This window comes from Anolis sagrei, chromosome Y (assembly GCF_037176765.1).
Source record: "Anolis sagrei isolate rAnoSag1 chromosome Y, rAnoSag1.mat, whole genome shotgun sequence".
Taxonomy (NCBI): Eukaryota; Metazoa; Chordata; class Lepidosauria; order Squamata; family Dactyloidae; genus Anolis; species Anolis sagrei.
This window is the reverse complement of record NC_090035.1, coordinates 59,800,705-59,805,783: the sequence shown is the minus strand read 5'-3', so window position 1 is coordinate 59,805,783 and position 5,079 is coordinate 59,800,705. Positions and strand designations below refer to the sequence as shown.

General features: G+C 37.5%; 1 pseudogene; it reads left to right on the top strand.

Moving 5' to 3' along the window:
* Positions 1 to 1,560: 1,560 nt before the first annotated feature.
* On the top strand, positions 1,561 to 4,430 carry LOC137095634 (AT-rich interactive domain-containing protein 4B pseudogene; annotated as a pseudogene).
* The last annotated feature ends 649 nt before the right edge of the window (positions 4,431 to 5,079 follow it).

Sequence of the window (5,079 nt, the reverse complement as noted above, 5' to 3'; positions counted from 1 at the left end):
CAGAATTGTAAGGAAGTTATTGAAACTAGGTATATGTATTTGAACTGTTTAACTATTTGGTTGGCAACAGTAGCTGAAAACTAGAGATAACTGGTTGTATCCATTGTGGCGTTGCCAAGGAGACCAGGCAGGAGAGAGTGGAAATTGGGCGGAGCCTAGCGAGAGAAATCTATCTGCATTTTGAAAAGAAGCAGTTAGTTAGGGTTTGGAGTTCGAAGTGAGCAGTTGAGAATGGAGAGAGGGAAGTGGAAAAGCAGTGTGTGTGAACAGCCAGAGGTTTCTTCAATCTCCGAAGGTTGAAGGAGGAAACCTGATTAGTTTCATTAGTCAGAGAAGACTAATGGAAGCTTGTTTAGATCACTAGTTAGGAAAGAATTAGAGATCTAAGGCTTGATCAAGAAAGGATCAAACAGGAAGGCTATTCACCTCAGGAAACATTATTTAAGAAAGTGCTTAGCTACAGTAAAAGTCAAATACAAGTTGTGTTATACAGAAGTGTGATCTGTATTGCAAACCAAGTTACATTTAAAGTTCTACAAGTTCTCTAAGTTATTCCAAGTAAACCAACAGCCTGCAACCATACGCTTTGTTCAAAATAAACTTATTAACCTTTGTTTGGAGACAGTGTCATCTCCATATATCTGCATCTGGGAAACCAGTTCTCATCGGCATTACCTCCTGTTGGTGGCAGTTACCTGAATTACATCTATAATTATCCACACCTTTTATAAATTAGCAAACCTTAGGAGATTTAAAACAGTAGTAGTAGTAGGTGGAATTAGGGCTGGGCGGTTTCGTTTCGTTAATTCGTAATTCATTAATAATTCGTTATTTTTTTCAATTACAAAACGATAATGAACCATTCTGGAGCAATTTTTTTAAAAAACGAATTTTTAAACACGTTTTGTAAATGCTTCGTATTTCGTTATTGTATTCATTTCGTTATTGTTCTGAGGTCGTTTCATTATTATTTCCGCATGTCTGGGGCAAGTTTTTTGTTTAATTAGTGAAAAAAAAATTATAATATCACACCAACAGTCAACAACAGAGGGAGAGGGAAGCTTCAGAAGTTTTTGGAGGTTTTTTAGCGTATTTCGCGGTTGTGTCCGCCATTAACGAATCGATTCGTTATTGTTTCGGAAATCGATTCGTTAATGTTTTGTAATTTTTTTCATATTTACAAAATTTCGTAAATACCGAACTTTTTTAAGGGAAAATTTTGTAATTATTTTAAATATCGAAACAAAAAAACCCCCCAAATACAAATCGATTTTAGAAACAAATTTTTCCGTTGTTACCCAGGCCTAGGTGGAATACCTTCGCAGATTGGCCAGTTGCTAACTACAGTAAAACAAATCCCGTTGCAAACTGGTGAAGTGGAACACACTATTACAAATTGGTGGCATTCGGTGGCATTAAAATGGTCATCCTGTTACAAATTGGTGTCAGCGGTGGGATACTTTTACAAATTGGCAGCTAGCGTGGGATACGTGTAACATCGAAGTTTAGTGCCTTAACATCGCTCAGAAAAGTAAATCGTGAGGTAAAATTTTTACAAAAATGGCTACCAGATGTCAGAAGAAGATGGCTGAAGAAGCAGAGGAATACCAAGAAGAAAGTTCAGATTCTGAACGTGAACAAGAACACATGCCTGTGTCAGAGATGACTTACAAGTATAGAATAGAGATGAAAAAGTTAAAAATGGAGGAGAGACGACAGGCTGAAGAAAGAGAATTGAAAAGATTGGAATTAGAAAAAGCCAGTCAGGCTGAGGAACAAGAAAGAATTGAAAAGGTTGGAATTAGAAAAAGCCAGTCAGGCTGAGGAACAAGAAAGAGAATTACGGAAAATGGAGATAAAGTTGGAAAGACAGAGATTAACTTTATCTCAGCCACACATCAGTAACCAAGGAGACAACTCTAGAGCTGAGGTGACAGACATGTTTTTAAAGAGATTCCCAAGGTTTAATAAAGATGACGATGTGGAGAAGTTCCTGATATCATTTGAAAGATGTAAAGATTTTGAGGTCAGTGAGGAGAAATGGATGACTTATTTGAGACCTCAAGTAAGCGGAAAGCTTTTAGAAATCTATGGTGAAATGCCAGAAGAGTCTCATAGAGATTATAATCTGTTTAAAAAACACGTTCAACAAAAACTGCAACTGACACCTGCATTTTATAGATTGAAATTTAGAACTCTGAGGAAAGAAAAAAACCAGAGCTTTGCTCAGGTAGCCTCGAAGCAAGCTCAGCTCTTTGACAGTTGGTTGAGAACCTCTGAGGTAGAAAATTATCAACAACTGAAAGAGCTAATGAAATTGGAACAGTTATTTTGTTTGGTGCCTGCAGATTATAACTGGCTTGTGTAGGACCAGAAACCAGCGACCGCTGGAGAAGCAGCTGTTATGGTAGATCAACTAATTACCTTAAAAGAAGGATTTTAAAAAGATGATGCCCCAAATGATAAAAAGCCAAATAAGCAGCCATTTTATCAACATCAAGCGCACACACAGCAAGGAAAAGGGCTTGCGATAGAAAACACCACCTGGAGGCGGCATGGAGCAATAACCCAAACCGTGCCTGAAGGAAAAATGAGGTGCTTCCAATGTGGCAAATCAGATCATTTAAAATATCAGTGTCCCCTTTTAAAAAAGGACAAAACATCTTTCTTTGTAAATAAAGTGACTGAAGAACCCAAGGCAAAACAAGATACTTTGTCTGAAGGCAGTTTAGAAGCAGTGCCTAAGGAGAAACAATGTCTATTCATCCTGTCAGATACATTGTCTGAAGACTATTTAGAGCCCATTACTATTGACAATAAGAATATGCAAGGGTGGAGAGATACTGGAGCGAATGTCTGCCTCATTCATCCAGAAGCAGTACCTCATAAATTTAGACATCCCACCTCAGAGATAAATTTAAAGGGCTTGGGACCTGCGATACCAACTGAAGTAGTCTCATTACCAATCGAGTATGAGAAATGGAAGGGAATTTGGGATTTTGCCATCAGCCCAGATATACCTTACAAATGTTTAATTGGTAATGACCTAGCTAAGCAGATTAAAAATGGGAGAATGTTGTGTAATGAAGATAAACATAACATCAGGACCCCTACTCAGGAAGCAATGTGTTTAGCCGTTCAACCTGATTTGGATGAGGGTCCAGAATCCAGCTCTATAATGGCTGAGATTGTTGATAAGACAGAGGGAATCAGAGAGATTCTGCAAGAACAAAGAGCGGATAAATCCCTACTACCTTTGTTCACACAAGCCCAAAATATGCCAGAGTCAGCAGAACAACACACTAGATTCGTTACTAAATTCGGTGTCCTCTATAGAGAAACTAAGAGTCTGAAGTCGGCAGGAAAATCAGAAGTGTGTAATCAGATTTTTCAGAAAGTTAAATAAGCTGGAGCCAGTGAAGAGAAAATAGTAACAATAGGTCTGGAAAGACAAGTGATAAACTCTGAGGAGAAAGAGGAATCCTTGACCTTAAAAGATGTATTACCTTCAGTTCCACGTAAAGAAATTACCTCAACCAAACTTTGTGACAAAGACCATGAGACACAATCAAAAAAGAAAGCTGAAGAAAAACAGACTCTTGATTTGACAGTAGAAACTGATGAGAGTTCAAAATATCCAAGGACCTTATGTGAAACAAAGATCTAAACACCTGGAAGACTAGTTGGAGTTAAGATAACTTCCAGACATGATTCCTTCTCTATAAAGGTTCCAGAGGATCACACAAGAAAAGTTTTAAAGATTGGAACTGTAGCTGAAGTTAAGAGTCTAAGTGGAACTTATCAAAGAGCTGGCATCAACAAAGTGATAAATACAAATTTGTACCCGGTGACAGATGATGATGATGAAGAGAAGACTCTCAAACATTCTACACTTCGTCTGAAAGAAGAGACATTTTGCTGAGAGTAAAACACTAGATCAACTCTTCCTTACTAACCCTGAGCATTTCAATATGTCTACAACTGAGAAGAAAGTAAGCAGAAAAAGAAGATCTAATCATATATTGGAAGAAAGATCTCCTTTATCCTTGAGCAAAGAAGAAAGAGAGAATAAAAACCAAGCTGATGGACTGACAAGAGAAATAATATACACTGACTATGTTAATGGTGATAAAAGGAAAAGGCTACAATTTCCAGCTTTGGAGGCTCATCCAGACTACAGTGGAAAAATTGCAATAAAGAAAGACAATGTTCTTGATCATTCTTCCAAGGACAGTGAATTCTCTTCAGTGCCAAGAAAAGATGTTTGAGGGATTCCAGATTCTTCACTACAACCTGATGCTGCATGGAGGCAAGCCTTTGTTCAAGCCTCAAAATTCTATAGAAGCAGAACTGTTCCTAATAATTGGAAGACCAGGTTAAAAGAAGAAACTCCAACAGCAAAGAATAGAAAGAGAAGAATGTGGAACTGAGTGGGGTATATTGTCCTATTATATTTTGAGACTAGGTATTAGGAAAAGGAGAGTTGGAATTGGGTAAAAGGAAAAAGAAAAGAAAAACCCCTTATTTTCTTTTTTATATATTAATTTTTGTAAGTTTTCTCTTAATACAGTGAAAGAGTTGGAACAATGAACTAGATAGAAAGGGTAGGAAATAAAGAGAAAAAAAACAAGAGGATAGTGTTGTTGTTGTTGTGTGTGAAGGAAAGAGGGAGGGGGAGGGTCTGAGGGGAAGGGGGGAGGGTCTGAGGGTGGGGGGGAGGGGGGGTGAACTCCCGTTCAGTCTGCAGGGAAGTATCAACTTGTCCATAAGTTTCCTTTCTTCTTCTGTATTCTTTAGTCTGCTTTTACTGTAGCACCTTATATGTCCAGTTTGATTTGTTTTCTAAGATATTCTTCCAGAAGTTTCCAATTTGTTTGCTTGGTTTTGTCCCCCTTCTCTAAAATTTGTGAGAGTTTGTCTAAATTTTTGAATTCCATAATCTTTTCGATTCACTCCTCGCTGCTAGGAATTTCTCTGTTTTTCCATTTTTTTTGCAATTAAAATTCTTGCCGCTGTGGATAGGTAAAGATAAAGAAACATTCTTTCTTGGTTTTTTTTAAATTTATGTTCATTATATTC